Source organism: Choloepus didactylus, chromosome 11, assembly GCF_015220235.1.
Source record: "Choloepus didactylus isolate mChoDid1 chromosome 11, mChoDid1.pri, whole genome shotgun sequence".
In the NCBI taxonomy this organism is placed as follows: domain Eukaryota; kingdom Metazoa; phylum Chordata; class Mammalia; order Pilosa; family Megalonychidae; genus Choloepus; species Choloepus didactylus.
The window spans coordinates 71,912,449-71,935,612 of record NC_051317.1 but is presented as its reverse complement, the minus strand read 5'-3'; the positions used below and the strand labels follow the sequence as shown (position 1 = coordinate 71,935,612).

Sequence of the window (23,164 nt, the reverse complement as noted above, 5' to 3'; positions counted from 1 at the left end):
TGTTTTTGGGGATGCGTACCTGTAGTGAGCAGTTCACACTCGCTACTTAAAACCCCAGTTGGAGCTCAGCTGAGCTATATTCGCTTGCTGGGAGAGAGCCTCTCTCTGGCACCACGAGGCTTTGCAGCTCAGGCTATGGGGGAGGGGGTCTCCCGACTTGTTTCCGCAGGTTTTACTTACAGATTTTATGCTGTGTTCTCTGGCATTCCTCCCAATTCAGGTTGGTGTGTGATGAGTGGATGGTCTGGTTTGTCCCCCCGCAGTTATTCTGGATTATTTACTTGTTGTTTCTGTTTTTTTGTAGTTGTTCCAGGGGGACTACTTAGCTTCCAGTCCTCTCTATGCCGCCATCTTGCCTGACTCCCAAATGTCAGTTTAAATTTCTGTTTTCAATTCTTTTAGGCATATACCTAGAAGTGGGATTGCCAGGTCTATCACAATTCTATGCTTGACTTTCTGCAGAACTGCCAAACTGTCTTCCACAGAAACTGCACTATTTTACCTGGCCATAAGCAATGAATGAGTATTCTTATTCCTTTCCAACACTTCTAATTTTCCATTTTTAACAGTCACCATTCTAGTGTGTGTGAGATGGCATCTCATTTTGGTTCTGATTTGCATTTACCTGATAGCTAATAATACTAAGAATCTTTTCATGTGCTTTCTGGCCATTTGTATATCTTCTTTGGAAAGGTGTCTATTCAAGTCTATTCAACCAATTTTTTAATTGGATTATTTGTATTTTGTTGTTGAACTGAAAGATTTCTTTATATATTCTGGATATTAAACAGTTAATGGTTATGCAGTTTCCAAATATTTTCTCCCACTGTGTAGGCCATCATTTTACTTTCATAATAAAATCCTTTGAGACCCAAAGTTTTTTATTTTGATGAGTTCCCATTTATCTATTTTTCCTTTTGCTGCTTGTGCTTTGGATGTAAAGTCTAAGAAATTGTTGCCTAACACAGAGTCCTGAAGATGCCTCCCTACATTTTCTTCTGGATAACGATGTGAGGTATGGTCCGCCTTCATTCCTTTGTAAATGGAGATCCGGTTTCCCCAGCACCATTTGTTGAGGAGACTATTCTTTCCCAATTGAGTGGTCTTTGCCCCTTGTTGAAAATCAGTTGGTCATAAATGTGAGGATTGATTTATGAACTCTAAATTTGTTTCCCTTGGTCTATATGCTTGGCTTTGTGCCAGGGCCATGCTATTTGGATTACTGTGGCTTTGTATAAGTTTTAAGATCATGAAATGTGAGTTCTAGTTTCTCTCTTCTTTGCTATTTGGGGTCCCTTGCCCTTCCGTATAAATTTGACGATTGGCTTTTCCATTACAGAAAAGAAGGTCATTGGAATTTTTATTGGGCTTGTGTTGCATCTGTTAATCACTTGTGATAGTATTGACATCTTAATAATATTTAGTCTTCCAATTCATAAAGGCAGAATATCTTTCCATTTATTTGGGTCTTCTTTGATTTCTTTTAGCAATGTTTTCTAGTGTTCTGTGTATAAGTCCTTTAAATCCTTGGTTAGATTTATTCATAGATATTTGATTCTTTTAAGAGCTATTGTAAACGGATTTTTAAAATTTCTTCCTCTGATTGCTCATTACTAGTGTAGAGAAACACTACTGATTTTGGGGTGCTGATTTTCATCACTTTTCTGAATTTATTTATTAGCCCTAGGAGCTTTGTTGTAGATTTTTCAGGATTTTCTATATATAAGATCATGTCATCTGCAAATAGTGAAAGTTTCCCTTCTTCCTTTCCAATTTGAATGCCTTTTATTTCTTTTTCTTTTCTAATTGCTCTGGTTAGAACTTCAAGTACAAAGTTGATTAACAGTGGTGATGAGGTCATTCTTGTCTTTTTCCTGATTTTAGAGGGAAAGCATTCAGTATTTCACTATTAAGTATAATGTTAGCTGTGGGTTTTTTGTACATGCCCTTTTTGATGTTGGGAGAGTTTCCTTATAGTCTTAGAGTGTTTTATCAAGAAGTGTGCTGGATTTTTTCAGTTGCCTTTTCTGTGTCAATTGAAATAACTGTGTTTTTTCCTTCATTCTGTTAATGTGGTGTATTATATTAATTGATTTTTTATGTTGAACAACCCTCACATACCTAGGATAAATCCCTCTTGATAATGGTGTATAATTTTTTTAAAATGCTGTTAAGTTCATTTTGCTGGTATTTTGTTGAGGATTTTTGCATCTATATTCATAAGAGGTTTTGGTCTCTAGTTTTCTTTTCTTGTAGCATCTTTGTCTGGCATTGGTATGAAGGTGATATTGGTCTCATAGAATGAATTAGGGACTGTTCCCTCCTCTTCAATTTTTTGGAAAAGTTTGAGCAGGATTCCTGTTAATTCTACAAATGTTTGGTAAAATTCCCCTGTGAAACCATCTAGTCCTGGGTTTTTCTTTGTTGGGAGGTTTTAAATTACTGATTCAATCTCTTTCTTAGTTTTGGTTCTTCTGTTTCTTCTCCAATCAGTGTAGGTAGTTTGTGTGTTTCTGGGAATCTGTTCATTTCATCTAGATTATCTAATTTTTTGGTGTGCCATTGCCCATAGTATCTTATTATAGTCCTTTTAATTTCTGTGGGGTCAGTAGTAATGTTCCTCTTTTCATTTCTACTTTAGTTATTGAATTTATTAAGACTTGTTTTGAAACCTAAGATATGGTCTATACTGGAGAATGATCATATGCACTTGAGAAGGATGTGTATTTTGTTGTTGCTGGGTGAAGTGTTCTATACATGTCTTCTAGGTCTAGTTGGTTTACAGTATCATTCAAGTCTTGTATTTCCATATTGATTTTCCATCTAAATGGTCTATCCATTATTGAGGTTCTATTTCTCCCTTCAAATATGTTGGATTTCCTTCATATATTTTGGGGCTCTAGTGTTAGGTGCATATATATTTATAATCCTTATGTCTTCTTGCTAAATTGACCCCCTTATCAGTATATAATGACAGTCTCTGTGTCTCATAACAGTTTTTGACTTAAAGCCTATTTTACATAATAAAAGTCCAGTTACCATAGCTCTCTTTTGGTTCCTATTTGCATGGTATGTATTTTTCCATCCTTTCTTTTTTGACCAACTTATGTGTCTGGATTTAAGGTGAATCCATTGTAAACAGCGTATTGTTAGGTTGTGCTTTCTTTTCCATTCTGCCAACCTCAGCCTTTTAACTGGAGAGTTTAATCCATTTACAGTTATTTTTCATTTATTTTCCTTGTAGTTACCATGGGGTTAAAATTAACATTCTAAGCCCATAACAATCATATTTGATTTAATACTAGCTTGACTTCAGTAGCATACACATACACTGTTCCTATACTCCACCTTATTTTGTACTTGTTATAGTTAAATATATCTTCGTACGTTGTATGTTCAAAGCCATTGATTTTTCATGACTTTTTATACATTTGCATTTTAGCACTTATAGGAAGTAAGAACTGGAGTTACATATTAAAAAACATAATACAATAGTACTGGCAATTATAATTATCCAAATGGTTACCTTAACTGGAGGTCTTTATTTCTTCATCACTTTGAACCCCTGTCTAGTATTTTTTCCTTTAAGTCTGAAGGGCCCTCTTTAGCATTGCTTTTAGGGCAGGTCTAGTGGTGATGAACTCCCTCACTTTTTGTTTATGTAGGAATGTCTTAATTATGCCCTCATTGGATATCAATAGCAGCCATTCTAATGGACATGAAATGGAATCGCATTGTGGTTTTGGTTTGTATTTCCCTTATGGCTAATAATGCTAAGCATCCTTTCATGTGCTCACTGACCACTTGAATATCTTCTTTGGAGAGATGTCTGTTCAAGTCTTTTGCCTACTTTTTAACTGATTGTTTGTCTTTTTATTGTTATATATTCTGGATGTATATATTCTTGATATTAAAGCTTTATCAGATATGTGGTTTCCAAATATTTTCTCCTACTGTGTAGTTGTCATTTTACCCTCATGAAAAAATCCTTTGAGTCACAAAAGTGTTTAATTTTGATAAGGAGGTATATATGTGTGTGTATGTGTGTGTATTTGCTTGTGCTTTGTACATAAAGTCTAAGAAACCATTGCCTAACACAAGGAACTGAAGATGCCTCCTTTTGTTTTCTTCTAGGTGTTTGATAGTTCTGTTGTTTATGGTTAGGTCTTTGACCCATTCTGAGTTGATTTTTGCATAAGGTGTAAAGTAGGGGTCTTCCTTTTCTCTCTTTTTTTTTTTTTTTTTTTTTTTGCAAATGGAGATCCAGCTTTCCCAGCACCATTTGTTCTGTACGTCTGTCCCTGCTGGCACTCCTTTTTGCCTTCTTGGCTCACTTGCCTTGATAAAGCAAGCTGCCATGTTGGAGAGGTCCACGTGGTGAGGAACTGAGTTGGCCTCTGACCAAGAGCTGTGAGGAACTGAAACTCTCAGTCTGATGGTCCAGGAAGAACTGAAGTTAGTCAATAGATATTTGAGTGAGCACTTGGAAATGGCTCTTTCCTGAGCCTTGAGATGACCACAGTCCTGGACAGCACCTTGACTACAGCCTTGTGAGAGACATTGACTCAGAAGAGCCAGCTAAGCCATGATTAACTCTGGACCCACAGAAACTGTAATATAATAAACATGTGTTCTCTCACCTTATAACATTAAGGAATATTATACAACTAAAACATTTTATCTTAAGCAAAAAAAAAAAAAATCAAAAACATGTTTTAAGCCACAAAAATTTGAGGCATTTTATCATGCAGCAACAGATGACTAATGCCAAGAGATAGCGTAATGACATATTCTGTTTTCTGGAAAGCAAGAATACCAACAAAAACTACAATTGAAGAGCACACACACTAAGACTTGGGAATCAGAGGAGGCAGCTTTTTAAAATATATGTTAATAGGCAATATTGCTAGTAGTGAGATCTGCAGATGGTAAAGGACAAAGAGAAGTTGAGAAAAGAGAAAGAAGTTAAACCCAAACACAGATTTCAAAGAGTGACAGGAATTGTTTTGAAGCCAAGCAGAGTAAGGATGAGAGTATTCTGTGGGTTTGAAATACTGATGTTATCTGGAGATACCAGAAAAGGTATTGAGAAATAAGGCAAACTGTCTCTTATTTCACAATTGTGAGAAGACCCCATTTCTGACTGTACTTATGAAAACTAAATACTTGAATTAAACACCTTTTATCATTAGTCACACCGTGCCATTCATGTGAATATTTATAAATATCCAGATAATTGCCTGCTTTTTTTCAGTCAGGTAGACTCAACCCAAATACTGACTACCAAAGACGCCTCATCCATTGCAGTTCCCCAGGAGGTTCAAATCTCAAACAAAATAGTGAAATGATAAAAACACTATCTGAGGAATTAAATGTTCTGATTGGGAGGAAGATAATAATTAGTAGGTACAATAATAATCATTACTATAGGAGATAATCTGATTGGCAAGCAAACCAGTTATTAGAAGAAAAGTTCCAGAATCCTAATAATGCCTTTAAGAACAGTCCACTGAATTTCAACTTTGTGCCTTTAAGTGGCTGCATTTGGTCATGAGAGTGATTGTGCCTAACACCAGAAATAAATGTGCACATTTTCTCCCTATTTCCAACTCCAAATTATAAATATCTTTCATCCAAAATAGAACACTCCACTCAGCCAAGAGTTACAATGAAAGCTGCCTTAGACAGCCTCGCCTAGTAAATCAGGCTGTTTACTAATCATTGCCTGTTTTAGTTAGGATACTGGTCTAGATCCTGAAACAAAAAAAATAGTTCAAACAAGATAGAAGTTTATTTCTCTTTCACAAAACACTCCTGGTGTAAGCAGTTCAGGCTGAAATGGCAGCTCCATGGTGTCTTTCTGCTATGTTTCTCTGCTCTCCCCCAGTCCATCCACATGGTCAAATATAGCTTATCACCATGTGCACTGGGTCCACATTACAGTTTCCAATAAGAGTGAAAAAAGAGACAGAGGATGAGGAGGTGGTAAGAGGAGATGCTGTTTTCTCTAAGTACATGATCCAGATGTTGCATATAGCACTTCCCCTCACTTGTCATTGGCCAATAGTTAGCCGCATGACCACCCTAGCTTCAAGAGAAAAGGAAATACACTCCTTAGTTTGTGGCTCCATGGCCAGCTAAAGTTATTGTTGTTTTTACTAGAGGAAGAAAAGAAGGCTTTATATTGGGGGCAACTAGCAGCTTCAGATATGTTATGGTTTACAAAAATCTTATGAGGCATAGAACTTTTTCCTCCAAACTGCAATAATAAATGCTTTTATGCTTTGAATAACACCTACCATAATAAAAACATTATTATTCAATCCTCACAATAACCCTGAAAAGCAGCTATTTTTCTTCACATATACAAAAAGGGAAACAGAGGCTCAGAGAGATTAAGCAAAACTTGCCCAAAGTTGAACCTATTAAGTGGTGGAGCCTGAATTCCAAGTAAGGATTTTGTCTGGTGTTAAACCTGACCCACATCACTGTACCAAATCACTTACACTACACAGCACCTCTCCAGCAGGCCAACTGTAGTGTATTTGTAGTGCTCAATCTCAATTCACTTCATCATCAGTGATGGTTAGTGATTTGAAGATTTATATGGGAGACTTCAGAAACGCCCATTTCTAGGTTTTATGGACTAACAATGTGATAGACAGCCAATATTTCATATATAAAATATACAATGATATAAATACATAAAATATTATATATAACCAATAAAGTTTAAAAGATATATATATTTCTTTTTCTTGCTTTTTTAGAAAATTACTGTTTTTTTCCAAGAGTCATACAAGTTAAAAAATAACCACAAGTTTTTATTAGAAAATAAGGTCTATGAATAAGATTTCTCTGGAGTTGAGAAGAGAAAATGCCATCCCTGCCCTATGCCCCAAAGATAAGGACAGTTAAAACAGTGTTGTTATTGTTTTAATGATCTCAGCCTCTTTTCTCTTTCCTATGCAGAGAAAGGAAGTCTCCTTGGGATGGTGATTTGCCAGTCTCAATTGTTCTGTGAAGAGTTTCTAGAGTGACCCCCATTAGCTGTGTAACTATACGATTGGTGAGCAAAGGTAATGGTCCCAATAATGTCTCCCTCTTCCCCTTTAGGGCTTAACACCAGTTTCTTTTGTGTAAAGTTCTGGGAGAAGTGGTGCATAATTTGCACAAGGAGGGCAGCACTTTCTGGGAAAGAGACCAAGATACTAACCTGAGCTATTAAAATTGGAGTTAGGAAAAGCTGTCAAGGGCAACAATTGTTGTAAAGGGAAACTCACAAGGACAGGAGTATCCTCAGCTGATGACTCAAGCTTGACACAAGTGGCCAGTGTTTGGGCAGGAAGGTGGATTGAGAGTGGTTGAGAGCCAAAGCCCTCAAGACCATGCCACTTAGAGAACAGTGTCAGAGCCCATGTGTGACTGTGGCGCTGTAATGTGGAATCCAAGCCTGGAGCTTCTTCCTAAACTGTGCTATGTGACAGGTCCAGGAAAGGCGTCATCTACCAGACTGTAGTATTGGGGAAGCCTTACAAGCACAGAAGCCATGTCTAGTGTATTCCTAGCATATCCCTGGTGCCTAATCTAGCATCTACTACATAGAAGGTGTTCAAGGAATATTTGAGCTTAAAAGGTGCTAAATAAAGGATACAGGATGAGTATTCATAACAAGACCCTATGGTAGCAACCACAGCAACCATACTGGTAGGCTAAACTCTCTCTCTCTCCCTGGTGTTTAGAAAACAGGATTGCACTGGTTTGAACTGAATTCTTGGACTATTCAGGTAGAAGAGATATGGAAGTCTTTAGAAGATATACTCTAGTTCCTATGAATAAGGATAAATTTATTTGCCAGCAATAAATTGGAAAATTTAAAAGAAATGTGACAATATTTATATCACAAGCAGGTCATACAAGTCTTACAAGTTGCATAAGATATTATTTTAGATATCCGAATCATGTAGATCACAGATGACAATTGCAAGGTTCTGACTCCCCAAAAGGACATGCCTGAACAAGGCTTATTTCAATTGCGTATGTCACTTAATGTGTACACATCAATCTTTTACATAAGAAATAGCTTCTCATGCCAAAATGGGCCCAAGATGCTTTCCAAATATAATTGAGAAACTCCAATTCCCCTAACAAAATCTCAGAATCAGGCCAATTTCTTCATATTTCATGGTGACAAATCAGAGATAGTGAAGACACAGCAGACATTTTTTAATATCTGGAGCTCACAATGACTGCTATGTAAATAGTTTGAAGGAAAAATGTTAGTTGTAAAAGTCTGTGACAAGTATTTGTGGAGCTAACAATTGCTATTTAAAAATCATGCTCACAATTTAGAAGCAATATATGAATCTTTTTAAAATAAAATAAATATTCCTGAAAAGTAAGAGGTAAATACTATATTTATAATTGAATTACACGTTAAAGTAGAAGAGTTTCTTATTTAAAGACATTTCTCAAAAAAATCAGTTGATAAAATGAATATTCTTTTTAATTGTTGATGTTTGATTTTTTGTGCACATTATGTGGTAGAACAATCATGGGATTGTTTTGGTGAGACAGACCTTGATTAGAATCCTTGTGATGAAAATTGGTTTGTTTATCTGTAAATGGGGATAATAAAACCTGGCTCAAAAATTGTTGTGTAAGCATTAAATGTAAAGCACAATGCTTGATACAGAAGAGATGCTTAGTGTTCCAGTTTGCTAATGCTGTCATTATGCAAAATACCAGAAGTGGATTGGCTTTTATAAGGGGGTGTATTTGGTTACAAAGTTACAGTCTTAAGGCCATAAGTGTCCAAGGTAAGGCATCAATAGGGTACCTTCACTGGAGAAAGACCGTTTGCATCCAGAAAATCTATGTTAGCTGGGAAGGCATGTAGCTGGCATCTGCTTGCTCCCAGGTTGCATTTCAAAATGGTGTTCTCCAAAATGTCAGTATCAGCTTTCAACGGCCATCTTCAAAATGTCTGTCTCAGCTGCAGCTGCTTTTAGCTCCTTCTGTCTGAGCTCTTATAGTGCTCAGGTAAACTAATCAAGACCCAGGCTAAATGGGCAGGGCCACACCTCCATGGAAATTATCTAATCAGAGTTAACACCTACAGTTGGGTGGGTCACGTCTCCATGGAAGCAACCTAACCCAAAGGTTACAACTTAACACTAATATGTCTGCTGACGCAAGACTGCATCAAAGAACATGGAGTTTTGGGGAACATAATACATCCAAACCAGCTCATTCCACCCCCTGGGTCCCAAAATGACATGATCTTTCCATATGCAAAGTACATTCATCCCATTACAATATCACAGAAACTTAAATAATTCCAGTAACAATAGTTAAGTATAAGATCCCCACAAAATCAGTCACAAGAGTGGTCTTGTCCTAAAGCAAAATTCCCCTCTGGCTCTGGACCTGTGAAACATAGAACAAGTTATCTGCTTCCAATACACAAAGGAGGGACAGTCATAGGATAAACACTGCCATTGCCATAAGAAGAAACTGAAAGGAAATCAGGATTTAAAGTACCAAAACAATTCCTACAATCTGCAGGGCAAACTCCATTAGATTTCAAAGTCTGAGAGTCATTTATAGACCTTGGGGCTTGAGAGAGCAGCAGTCCCACACTTTCTAAAGGCTTATGCAACAGCCCTTTTCTCTCCAAATGCTGGGGTGAGTGCTCTGACATATCCATGCATTGGGGAAACCACCTTTTTCTTGGCCCCACCCTCATCAAACATTGGAACACCATCCAGACTATGCTCCTCTGGGGCAAAGGCTTTCCTCTCTCTGAACAATGGAGTGGCAGCCAGGCTCTCCCCAATCCCCAGAGAATGTGCTCCACCCTCTCTGGGGCCTGGGTTGGCAGCACTTTCACTGAGCATTGAGACTGAAGGTCCACCCTCTGCCTACAGGGCAAACTCACTCTTTCCACATGTGTGGCTGGCTCCCAGCCCAAAACTCTAGACCTCAACCTCCATGGTTCTGTCTTTGAAGAAGTTTTTCCTTCAATTTGTTCCTTTTCCATCTGTGCCAGTTTGAATATATTGTGTCCCCCAAATGCCATTATCTTTGATGTAACTTGTGTGGGCAGATGTTATCAGTGTTGATTAGATTGTAATTCTTTGAGTGTTTCTTTGGAATGCGCCCCACCCAGCTGTGGGTGATGACCCTAATTGGATAATTTCCATGGGGGTGTTGCTCCGCCTATTCAGGGTGGGTCTAAGTTGAGTCACTGGAGCCATATAAATGAACTGATGGGCAGAGAGAACTCAGTGCAGCTGAGAGTGAACTTTTGAAGAGGAGCTATAGCCAAGAGGGACACTTTGAAGAATGCACTGGGACTGAGAGAGGAGCTTCAGCTTACAGAGACATTTTGGAGACGGCCTTTGAAAGCCAACTTTTGCTCTGGAGAAGCTAAGAGAGGACAAACGCCCCAGGAGCAACTGAGAGTCACATTTTGGAGAGAAGCTGAAGCCTAGAGAGGAACGTCCTGGGAGAAAGCCATTTTAAAACCAGAACTCCAGAGTAGACACCAGCCACGTGCCTTCCCAGCTAACAGAGGTTTTCCGGACACCATTGGCCATCATCCAGTGAAGGTACCCGATTGTTGATGTGCTATCTTGGACACTTTATGGCCTTAAGACTGTAACTGTGTAACCAAATAAACCCCCTTTTATAAAAGCCAATCCATCTCTGGTGTTTTGCATTCTGGCAGCATTAGCAAACTAGAACACTATCCCTTCCAGTCCAGACTGGCAGTGACTCCATCTATACAGATGTCATAAAAATTCTGTAGGCTTGGCATGCAATTTATAGGGGTCAAAACCATCAGACAATAGGACTTTCCACAGATCCTTTTGGATAACTCCATCTCCAATCCTGGCTTGTACTGAAAAGTTGGTGGGGTTCCATGTTTGGTTAAATCCTCATGTGGGTCTGTAGCCTCTGGGGTCTAACTTTCTGGAAGCCTGGAACATTCCAAACTATCAGTTTCTGGCTTCTTTGTGCCCAAGAGTTCATTTCTCAGCTTATCTCTGTCTTGTCACACTTTACTATAAGCTGCAAGGAGAAACCATGCTATATCCTCCACATAGTCTGGAGAGCTCCTCAGCTAAGTACTCCAGCTTGCTGCTTTCAAATTCTGCCTTCCATCTGACACCAGGACACAATTTTGCCAAATTCTCTGCCACTTTAGAACAAGGACCACCTTTCTTCCAGTTTGCAAAAACACATTCATCATTTCTGTTCAAGGCCTCATCAGAAGTACCTTTAGAGTTCATATTTCTGCCAATAGTCTCTTCCAAGCAATCTAGGCCTTTTCCATCAAGCTCCTCACAATTCTTCCAGAATCTTCCCCTTATCCATTTAAAAAGCCATTCCAACATGTTTGGTATTTGCAAGCTCAGCAGCACCCCACTTCTCTGGTACCAAAATCTGTTCCGGTTTGCTAAGGCTGCTATTATGCAAAATACCAGAAGTGGATTGGCTTTTGTAAGGGGGATTATTTGGTTACAAAATTACAGTCTTGAGGCCATAAGGTGTCCAAGGTAAGGCATCAACAATAGGGTACCTTCACTGGAGAAAGACCGTTTGCATCCAGAAAATCTATGTTAGCTGGGAAGGCATGTAGCTGGCATCTGCTTGCTCCCTGGCTGTGTTTCAAAATGGTGTTCTCCAAATGTCAGTATCAGCTTTCAATAGCCAGCTTCAAATTGTCTGTCTCAGCTGCAACTGCTCTTAGCTCCTTCTGTCTGAGCTCTTATAGTGCTCAGGTAAACTAATCAAGACCCAGGCTAAATGGGCAGGAACACACCTCCATGGAAATTATCTAATCAGAGTTATCACCTACAGTTGGGTGGGTCACATCTCCATGGAAACAACTTAATCCAAAGGTCCCAACTTGATCAGTACTAATATGTCTGCTGACACAAGATTGCATCAAAGAACATGGAATTTGGGTAACATAATACATCCAAACCAGCTCACTTAGTAACTATTAGCTCTTTTTTGGGGATGACCAAGACTACTTTTTACTCACAGAGCTGAAGACTGTGCTTTGTCCCAACCTGCTCCCTCCCCTGCCTTGACTATGTTGAAACTAATCTTTTATCTGTCTGACTACAGAAAATGAAGCATATTTTGGACTACAGGAAAAAAAACACCAATGAACTTCAGACACTAGCTATCCAAACTGGCTCCCAAAGTTCCCCTCACCTCCTCCACCCGATACCTCACTAATACCATTCCACTGCCCTTGCCCTGACTATAAAACTCAACCAACCCCTGCCCTTCCTTGGAGTTGAGGTCTGGTTTGTTTAAAGTAAGGAAAACCTTTAAGAATGAATGTGGCCTGTTTGCTTTCTGAAGGCCATTCTTTCCAACGTGAACTTCTCCCTCCAAACCCTTACACTTGAGCATCTGTTAAATTTTACAACCTGACCTCATGCTGTGGAGATTTGGGGAAGGGCCTCTCTTGTGCTTCAGAATGTGTAGCTAAGGGGAGAGCACTATCTTCTCCCTAAACCTTTGAATGGTGACATGGGAGATTGTCACCAATAAAGCAGACTAAAAAGCAGCAGCCTCATGCAGGTCATTAGTAGCTGAGACAGCCATACAGCAGCAGAATAAGGCCAAAGCAAAGCACACAAATTGCCTTTCCCTAAGCAGTACCCTTAAATATCCCAATAAATATCTTTGGACCCTGTGGGTCACTTTGAAGAAAGACAATGTCTGGCAGTTAGGTTGGTGGAGGCCAAGATAACTGAATGTGAGCATCAAAAATAATGTGTCCCTATCTTTTAAACATGTGCTATTTGTTTCACAGCATGGGATATCTTCTGTTTCATTGGTTTGACTGGAGAGGAATTTGAGAAAATGTCAAGGCTGCCCTCTATACCCTTTCTTTAATAGGAACATCTGAGGGCATGGTTGGAAAGGAGAGAAAGAGACAACCCAAGAGCTAAGGATAAAGAATAGTGACCACTCTTTGGGGTAAGGAGAAGAATTTTGGAACCTCATCATGTTGGAGTTTTTCCCCTCTGGTTTCACTTTCTGCCAAGTCTCCTTCTCCAGTGACATGGTTGAAGATTGATGACAATAACTCTTACTTGCTTCCCTGGCATCCATGTCAGTAGTGGTATGAAAGAAGTGTTTCCTCCTTGCTCTGAAATTGGAGTCTAATGTGGTCATTGGTGGCACATTGAATTACTATCCTCAATTCTTTGTCTTTCCCTGTATCCAAACCCTTTGCCACTTGAACTTTCCAGTTGCTCCAACAAAAGCAGAGTGTGTTTCCTCTACTTGACTGGAGCTTGACCCTATGACTTACTTTGGGATATTAGCAGATGTGATGTAAACACGGACTTAAAAGGTGCTTGTTCTGTGAGCCTTGCCCTCTTGCACTTCTGTCATGACTGTAAGAATCCTTCTTTCTGGGTAGCTTCTCTCCTGTTCTGGGTCCAAATGGGAGAGTAGAGCAGAGATCAGGGCTTGCCAGACCCCAGCTTGAATAGAGCTGCCCTGCTATGCTCATCCTACCAAATCCTACCTAATCTGAAGATATGCAAGAAATAAATAATTGTTTTTTTAAACTGCTGAGTTTTGGGGTTGTCTGTTATACAATTGTAGCTGACTAATGTACCATATTTCTGTGGAAGTGTGGTAGAGAGAAAGGACAGCTTTTCCTAAGGATCTGTCTGTCATAGGGGCTATTCCACTACATCAGGGATGGGAGGAGAGGAATAGAGGTGATATGCCAGAATGACAATGAGGCTATGGGAAAAACAAAATAAGAAGAAATAAAATCAGAGGAATACCACCCCTTAAGTGTGGGCTGTGCATAGTGACTTCCTTTCAAAGAGTAAAATATGGAAATGGAGCAAAATAGTAACTTTACACTGTAGAAACCTGACAAACCTTACCTCAGTCAAGTAATAAATTCAACATCAAAAGTAATGTCACATTGATAGTATATATTTTACATCTTTGGTCTTCCTCCAAAAAAAACCCATAACCCCAGGCTAACCTGATGAAAAAAAAATCAAACAAATCCCATATCAGAGACATTCTACAGAATACCCAACCAGTGTTCCTCAAAACTTTCAATGTCACAAAAACAAGGGAAATTGGAGAAATTGTCACAATTGAAAGTTGCCAAAGGAGACATGATGACTAAAATGTAATGTGGTATCCTGGATGGGATCCTGAACAGAAGAAAAGGACAGTAAGAATAAACTAAAGATAGCTGAATAAAGCACAGATTTGAGTTAATGACAATGTGCCAATATTGGCTCATTGATGACAAATGTACCATATGTAAGATGTTAACAATAAGGGAAACTGGGTATGGAGTATGTGGAAACACTCTGTGCCATATTTGTAACTTTATCTGTACATCTAAAATTAATACAATATTTAAAATCATAAAAAATCTTGGATATATGAAGAAATCATACAATCAACAACAAAAAGATAAACAACCCAATTAAATATTGGACAATAGACATTTCTCCAAAGTAGATGTACAATGTAGATGTACAAATAAGCACATGAAAAGATATTCAATATCATTAGCCATTAGGGAAATGCAAATCAAAATCACAATGAGATACCATGTCAAACCCACTAAAATGACTACTATTTTAAAAAAGGGAAATAAGTGTCAGAGAAGATATGGAGAAATAGGAACACTCATTCATTATTAGTGAGAATGTAAAATGGTGTAGCTACTGTGGAAAACAGTTTGGTGGTTTCTCAGAAAGTTAAGTATAGAATACCATATGACCTAGAAGTCAATCCCACTTCTAGGTATATACTAAAAGAATTGAAAGTAGGGACTGGAACGGATATTTGCACACTGATGTTCATAGTGACATTATTCAAAATGCCAAAAGATGGAAGCAACCCGAGTCCATCAACTGATGAATGGATAAACAAGATGTGTTATATATATACAATGGAATATTATTCAGCTTTAAAAAGGACTAAAATCCTGATACATGTGACAACATGGATGAACGTTGATAATATCATGTTGAATGAAATAAGCTAGCACAAAAGGACAAATACTTTATGATATGATTGATTTGAAATAATTTGGATAAGAGAATTCATAGAGTCAGAAACTAGAATACAGGTTACCAGTGGTCAGAGTAGGGGTAGAAAATGAGGAGCTCATGCTTAAATAGTACATTACCTCTGTTTGGGTGATAAAAATGTTTTGGTAGTGGATGGTGGTGATTGTAGTACATTGTGAATCTATTTTAACACCACTGAATTGTATATTTGAAAGTGGTTAAAATGGAAAATTTTAAAAACCATACAACTGTAAAATATAAGGAGTGAACCCTAATGTAAACTATAGTAAATACTATGGTTATAACAATATTGTTTCATCAATTGTAACACAGGTACTACACAAGTGCAAAATGCTAATTATAGGGAAAACTGTAGAGGGGGTATGTGGGAACTCTGTACTTTCTGCATGGTTTTTCTGTAAAACTACAACTTCTGTAATTTAAAAAAATGGGAGAAAAAATCATGAGTAGATTTTCTCAATGAAAATCTCACTTTCATAAAAAGGCTTTTTTGCTTTGATTTCAGTCATTGATATGTCTTCCCTCTCTCTCCTCAAGACCTAAAAATTCCATTTCTACCACATGGCTTTGGGATACTGCTTTCAATTTACCTTCTTTTCCTTCATTTGCTCTCATGTGTCCTGCTGTCATCCTCACACATTTGAGCAGATTTCCTGCTTCCTGACTTGGTGCCAGTAGGCAAGCTACCCCAGGCAGGGCAGGGCAGGGCAGGGCCAACCTGCCAACTTACTACCATCTCAGCAACTCAAAAAGTTGTCACCTTAAAATAGCATATCTTCTTCCTCAGAACAAAGATGATTTCTTTCAATAACCGTGAAAACAAGATGGCATTCTTATTTTGGGCATTGAAAACCAGATTTTAGGGACATAACAGGACACTGAACACCACCTCACCCAAATCTCTCATTGTAAAGATAAAGAGATTGAGAGCCAGAGAGGATAAGGTTAACATGGGTAAGCTCAAAGCTAGATTTTCTGATTCAGAGATAATAAATAGAGTTCATTACACAAAATCTTGAGGAAAATAACAACCCAGATCAACCACATTCATTTCAGAAAATATTTATTAAGCATCTACTTTGAGCAAAGCCTTGTGCTAGACACTGGAGACAGCAGAAACATGAGCAAGAACAGCATGTGTCCCCAGGGAATTTCCAATTTGCAGAAAAACTGTAATGTTAAGAAGAGTAATAAAAGTGCCATGAGATGTATAAATGGTGAGGAGGGAGACATGATGCCAGTTAAGAATATCAAGAAAGGAAGTATCATTTGCATTGGATGTGAAGTATAGATAAGATTTTGGTAGATAGAGAGGGAGGAGAAAGACATTCTCTGCAGAAGTGCACAAGCCAAGGCAGATGTGTGGGAAAGTAGAGACTGAATTTGAGGAAGAGCAAATCATCTGGTTTGGTGTGAAAATTCTGCAAGAATAGGGCAGAATAATACTATGGAGGGCTTTGAATAACTGTGGCTTTGGTATTAAACTCTGTAAGTATTGAGGCCTGCCTGCTTTGTGCTACTAGGAGTGAAGGTGTGGGACTTTACCAGCATTGGTGATTTCCTATGCAGAGTGCAAGGTCCAATCCAGTAATGCTGGACAGGACATTTGTGCACATTAATCCTGGACTGGACATTATGTCAAAGATATTTATAAATTGATAACTGGATAAGTAGAAAATACTCAACATAGTTCTTTGGCTGGGAAGTGCTTAGTATAGTCTTCAATAGCCAAAAGAAAGAAAGAAAAACTGTTTATTAAGATCACCTCACTCAAGCAGCCTTGAGTTATTCTCAGCAGAAGAAACCCTTGTTAAAATAACTTGCTGTTGCTCTAATATCAACAACAACAACAAAAAACTCATTCTCCATTCCCAGGAACTTTCCCAGCATTGCCTGCAGGAGGATATAGGGGATACCACCATATAGTCTAATATGCAATATCTTCTTGAAAAACAAGACTGAATGAGGGGAGGACTTCAAGAAAACAGGAGATATGACCAAACAGCTTTCTCTTCTATTTTTTTCCCTTCTGCTTTCTTCTGGATTCTGGCCATTTCTTTGTCTGTTTGAGGTTATAAAAACCCAAACAACTCTTCTCACTCTGAACTGGTCTTGGAAAGTTTTTTTCCCTCCAGTTCCTTATTGATGCAACTTCAATAAACTCACCTTCTCACCAAAGCATAGGAACTTGTTTCTCTGTTTGATGCAGGATCAGGTGGGTCTGACTATTTAGGAATGTGTTTTTTGACAGTAACATTTGGTGACTGTGGCAAGACACCTCTGCTGCCTTAACACAACCCTGCTCCATGTCTTGTTTGCTGCGGGGTGCAACTGGGTGAAGGTGACTTTGTAAGTGAGACTTTCCATGTGCTGGGTAAGTATGTGATCTTTTGTTTGTTGTGTTCACTTTGCTTTTTTTTGTTTCAATTGGCCTATTGTGTGAAAAGGCTAATTGAGTTGATCCAGGGGTCATGCATGTGGACTTGGTGGGTTTGAGCCCCACTAGCCATGACCCCAGATTTGTGGTCATCCTTTTGATTTTGTGCAGTTTGCACAGTTTGTATATGCATGAGGAACCAGTTGTGTTTGAGGAAAAGGGTAATTGTGTTGATCCAGGAGTCATGCATGCGGATTCAGTGGGTTTGAGCCCCACTATCTATGACCCCACATTTGTGGTTCTCCTTTTGAATTTGTGCAGTTTGTGGAGTTTGCATTTGTGTGGGGGAATCAGTTGAATTTGAGGAGCTCCTACTCTGATGTTCTGTCATCATGATTTCTGGTAGTATTGCCCAGTCATGGGAAACTCGCAAAGTGTGCCAGCTACATCTCCCTTGGCAATTGGTCTAAATTTGCAGTGTCATTTAAAGAAGGAATTGTTAGTACATTATTGCAACTCTGTGTGGCCACAATATAAATTAGGTAAAGGGACAGAGTGACCAGAGAATGGGACTCCTGACCTTATTCAATTAGAGACATACTACAAGAAAACCAAGAGATTGGAGGAAGTGCCTTATATTTGACCACTTGTGGAGTTATGTAAATATAAAGACATTGTAAAGAGATGTAATTTACTGTACCTTGAGGATTCAGAGGGAGCTGTGTGGGAGGAGCCTGTTGCAACAGAGAAGGAACCTATAGAGGAGGCCTTAAAACATCATGAGGTATTTAAAAAGAAGCCCCTTGATGAAGTCCAAGGGGAAGAGAGATGGATATTAAAAGCCTTGCACAAAATCCTCATTTGTGAGCAGGACCCATTGGCACCCCATTCCTTCCTCCCCATTCTTTCCACCTCCTCCACCTTTTGGTGCAGTGAGAGTATCTCACTCACTGTCTCCAACACCTGGGGGAGGAGTGACACCTGCCAGTGCAGGTCTGGCAGCAGTGCCCTCCCTGCCTGCAAGTTCAGCTGATGCAAGTCTGATGGCAGTGCTGTTCCCACCCCTTCTGCTGTCTGTGAGGCTGGTTGAGCTCTCTAGCACTCCTCCAGCACCCCCTTATGATCCTGTTGGAGGAATGCCCTCCCCCATAGTGGTATGCAATTTGGAAAGGGTATGACACTTCTGGGGCAGGGCAATTTCCAATTGTCAGGTCCCTTTAGGTGTTGATAAGGAGGGACACTCTTGGGGAGCTATGTTGGTCCACACGACACTTTCGACATCTGACTTGTTAAACAGTAAAAATAGCACACTTGTTTACATGGCTGATCTGGACCAAATGAAAAGAATGCTTGTGACCATTTTTGCCACACACAACCCAAATTGGGCTGATATTCAGTTGTGATGGTTAGGTTCATGTGTCAACTTGATCAGGTGATTGTGTCCAGGTATCTGGTCAAGCAAGCACTGGTCTAACCATTACTGCAAGGACATTTGTGGCTGGTTTATTAAATCATCAGTCAATTGGCTGCAGCTGTGACTGATAACATCAATGAAGGGTGTATCCTCCCCAATGAGATAACTCAATCAGCTGCATTTAATCCATCAGTTGAAGACTTTTAAGTGTAACAGATAGGGGACCTTCACTTCTTCTTTGGCTTGCCAGTGAACATTTCCTGAGGAGTTCATCAAACACTTTCATTGGAGTTTCAAGTTTGCTGCCTGCCCTATGGAATTTGGACTCATGCATCCCCACAGTTGCATGAGACACTTTTATAAAATCTTATATTTAGGTATTTCTTGTTGATTCTGTTTCCCTAGAGAGCCCTAACTAATAAAAATTGGAAACAGCAGTAGTTCTTGAGAAACAGAATCTTAAAATGGGTTTTACAATTGGTTTTCTACTCTGATTTGATTCAAAGGCACTACTGACTCTATTTCCAATAATCAAGGTGGCACTGACAGCCCATGGTGTGAGTTGATAATGGAGATATGCAAAATATCACCATTTGATTTTCCTAATCATACTCTTGTATGAAGCAAGGCTATAGGTGACTGTGTTTTTGACACCTTGACAGAGTTTTGCAGAGGTAAGAGGTATAATGATGTTGGCTGGTTGCTCTTAGATACACTGGATAAAGTTATAAGAGAAAGGGATGAGCTAAAGTCTTCAAATTTGAAATTTGAGCACCATATGAGAGATGTAAAGGTTTCTATGTGTGCCATGAAAGAAAATCTTATTTGCTGTGGCTGCAGACTTGAGATTTCTGAAAACCAGACCCAGAATCTCATTGTGCAAGTAACAGATTTACAACATAAACTAAAATCTCAACCTCGCAGGGTGTCTGCTGGCAAAGTAAATTGATTGGAAAAGAAAGGGATCCTGAAACTTGTGATGGGGACATATGGATTGATAATAATGGCAGTGAGAACACTGGACCCCTGGATTCTGCTAAGTCTTTGTTAAATATACCTGTAGTGGGCTGTTCTGAGGAAACAGCCTCCTCCCTCCAGTCTGTTCTGAGAAGACAGCTACCCAACCTCCAGCCTACTTTGAGGAAACAGCCTCCAACCTCCAGTATGCACTGTGGAGCCTACCATCCAAACTTCACGTGAAGAGATTAACCCTTCAGTACCTGCTAAACCCATAATCACCTCCCCTAAGGAAGCAACCCTCACTCCTCTGTATGGAGACATTAATCCCGTTTCAGGAGAAGAAACTGCAACAGAATATCCTGAGGTAAACAGCTTCAGGGATATTTCTAATTCTGTTCATGACCCACCCCCACCACCAGTCTTTGCTTCAAGACCTATAACTAGACTAAAGTCCCAACAGGCCCCGAAGGGTGAGGTACAAAGTGTGACCCTTGAGGAATTATGCTATACTCCAAAAGAACTGTATAGTTTTCCAATTTATATAGACAGAAATCAGAAGAATATGTGTGGGAATGGATATTAAGGCTGTAGGACAATAGTGGAAGGACTATAAAGTTGGATCAGGCTGAATTTATTGATATGGGCCCACTAAGCAGAGATTCTGCATTCTATGTTGTAGCTCAAGGAGTTAGAAAAGGCCTAAACGGTTTGGGTGGTTGGCTGAAACATGGATCAAAAGATGGCCAACATTACCTAAGCTTGAAATGCTAGAACTGTCCTGGTATAATGTAAAGGAGGGGATTCAAAGGCCTAGAGAGATTGGAATGCTAGAGTGGATTTATCATGGAAGACCCACTCAAGTACCCCTGGAATGTCCAAAGGACACAACTTTTACCAGGACTTTGAGGAATAAATTTGTGAGAATAGCTCCATCATCCCTGCAGAGCTCTGTAGTTGCCCTTCTCTGTAGGTCAGATATTACTGTGTGAACTGCTGTCACTGAGCATACACAATGGGTATAATCAGATCCTGAGTTGGCAGAAGCCTTGTGGCAGCAGCTAATCACCAAAGACAAGGTAGGCATGGCTACCATAAGGGAAAACAGGCTCAAAGCAGCAGTCAAAATAATCTGACTTGCAGAGACTTATGGCATTGGCTAGTAGATCATGGAGTACCTAGAGGTAAAATAATTGTAGAGTCTAGTAAATTCTTGTTTGATCTGCGTAAGCAGAAGAATTCTAGGTCAAGTGAACAAAAGTCTAACTTGAATTACAAAAACAGAGAGTCACAGCCCCTTAATCAATTCCCAGACTTGAGACAGTATGCAGACCCTTGAAAAAGGGGAAGGCCAGGTACATTTGGGGAAGGACCCTGTTACATAACCAAAAATTTATACTGTTATTCTTGCCCCCAGCATCCCCCAAGGGGACCTATGGCCTTTTACCAGGGCAACTGTGCATTGGGAAAAGGAAATGATCAGATATTTTGGGGATAATTAGACACTGGTTCAGAAGTGACATTAATTCCAGGAGACCCAAAACGTCACTCTGGTCCACCAGTCAGAGTTGGGGCTTATAGAGGCCAGATGATCAATGGCGTTTTAACTCACATCTGTCTCACAGTGGGCCCAGTGGGTCCCTAGACCCATTCTGTGGTTATTTCCCCAGTTCTAGAATGCATAATTGGAATAGACATACTCAGCAACTGGCAGAATCCCCACACTGGTTCCCTAACTCATGGAATGAGGGCTATTGTGCTGGGAAAGGCCAACTGGAAGCCATTAGAACTGCCCCTGTCTAACAAAATAGTAAACCAGAAGCAATACTGGATTCCTGAAGGGATGGCAGAGATTTATGCCACTCTTAAGGACTTGAGGATGCAGGGGTGGTGATTCCCACCACAACCCCATTCAACTTTCCTATTTGGCTTGTGCAGAAAACACATGGTCTTGGAGGATGACAGTGGATTATTGAAAGTTTAACCAGGTGGTGACTCCAATCACAGCTGCTGTTCCAGATGGGGTATCATTGCTTGAGCAAATCAGCACATCCCCTGGTACCTGATATGCAGCTATTGATCTGGCAAATGCTTTTTTCTCAATAGATGTTAATAAGGACCACCAGAAACAGTTTGAATTCAGCTGGCAAGGCCAGCAGTATATCTTCACTGTGCTACCTCAGGGGTGTATCAGTTCTCCAGCCCTATGTATTAATATTGCCTGCAGAGATCTTGATCATTTCTCCCTCCCACAGGACATCACACTGGTCCATTATATTGATGATATCAAGTTGATTGGACCTAGTGAGCAAGAAGCAGCAACTACTCTAGATTTGTTAGTAAGGTATTTGCATGTGAGAAGATGGGAGATAAATCTAACAGAAATACAGGGGCCTTCAACGTCAGTGGTGTGGGGCATTTCAAGATATCCCTTCTAAGGTGAAGGATAAGCTGTTGCATCTGACCCCTCTAACAACCAAAAAAGAGGCACAATGCTTATTTGTCTCTTTGTATTTTGGAGACAAGATATTCCTCACTTAGGTGTGCTACTCAGGTGCATTTACTGAGCGACCAGGAATGCTTCTAATTTTGAGATGAGGCTCTGCAACAGGTCCAGGCTGCTGTGCAAGCTGCTCTGCCACTTGGACCATACGACCCAGCTGATCCAATGGTGCTGGAAGTATCAGTGGCAAATAGAGATGCTGTTTGGAGCCTTTGCCAGGCTCCTATAGGAGAATCACAATGCAGACCCATAGGATTCTGGATTAAAGCCTTACCATCCTCTGCAGATAAATACTCTCCATTTGAGAAATGGCTTTTGGCCTGCTATTGGGCCTTAGTAGAGACAGAATGCTTAACCATGGGTTACCATGTTACCATGAGACCTGAGTTACCTATCATGAGCTGGGTGTTGTCTGATCCACAAAGCCAAAAAGTTAGGCATGCACAGCAGCACTCCATCATAAAATGGAAATGGTATTTATGGGATAGAGTTCGAGTGGATCCTGAAGACACAAGTAAGTTACATGAGGACGTGGCCCAAATGCCCGTGGCCCCCCCCTTCTTCCACCTTACCTTCTCTTTCCCAGCCCACAGCTCTGGCCTCTTGGGGAGTTCTTTGCAATCTGTTGACTGAGGAAGGGAAAACTCAGGCCTGGTTTACAGAATGGTTCTGCATGATATGCAAGCACCACTCAAAAGTGGATAGCTGTAGCACTGCAGCCCCTTTCTGGGATGTTCCTGAAAGACAGTGATGTGGGGAAATCCTTTCAGTGGGTGGAACTTCGAGCAATACACTTAGTT

The 23,164-nt window shown here is 39.8% G+C and overlaps 1 long non-coding RNA gene across 2 annotated transcripts in view; it reads right to left on the bottom strand.

Annotated features, from left to right (window-relative positions):
• The window catches only part of LOC119506219, a 56,930-nt gene that overhangs the window by 12,800 nt on the left and 20,966 nt on the right, over positions 1-23,164 (bottom strand). For both annotated transcript variants that reach the window (XR_005210948.1, XR_005210947.1), the window contains one exon: positions 22,937-23,101. This is a non-coding gene — a long non-coding RNA (uncharacterized LOC119506219). The remainder of the gene's footprint in view (positions 1-22,936; positions 23,102-23,164) is intronic.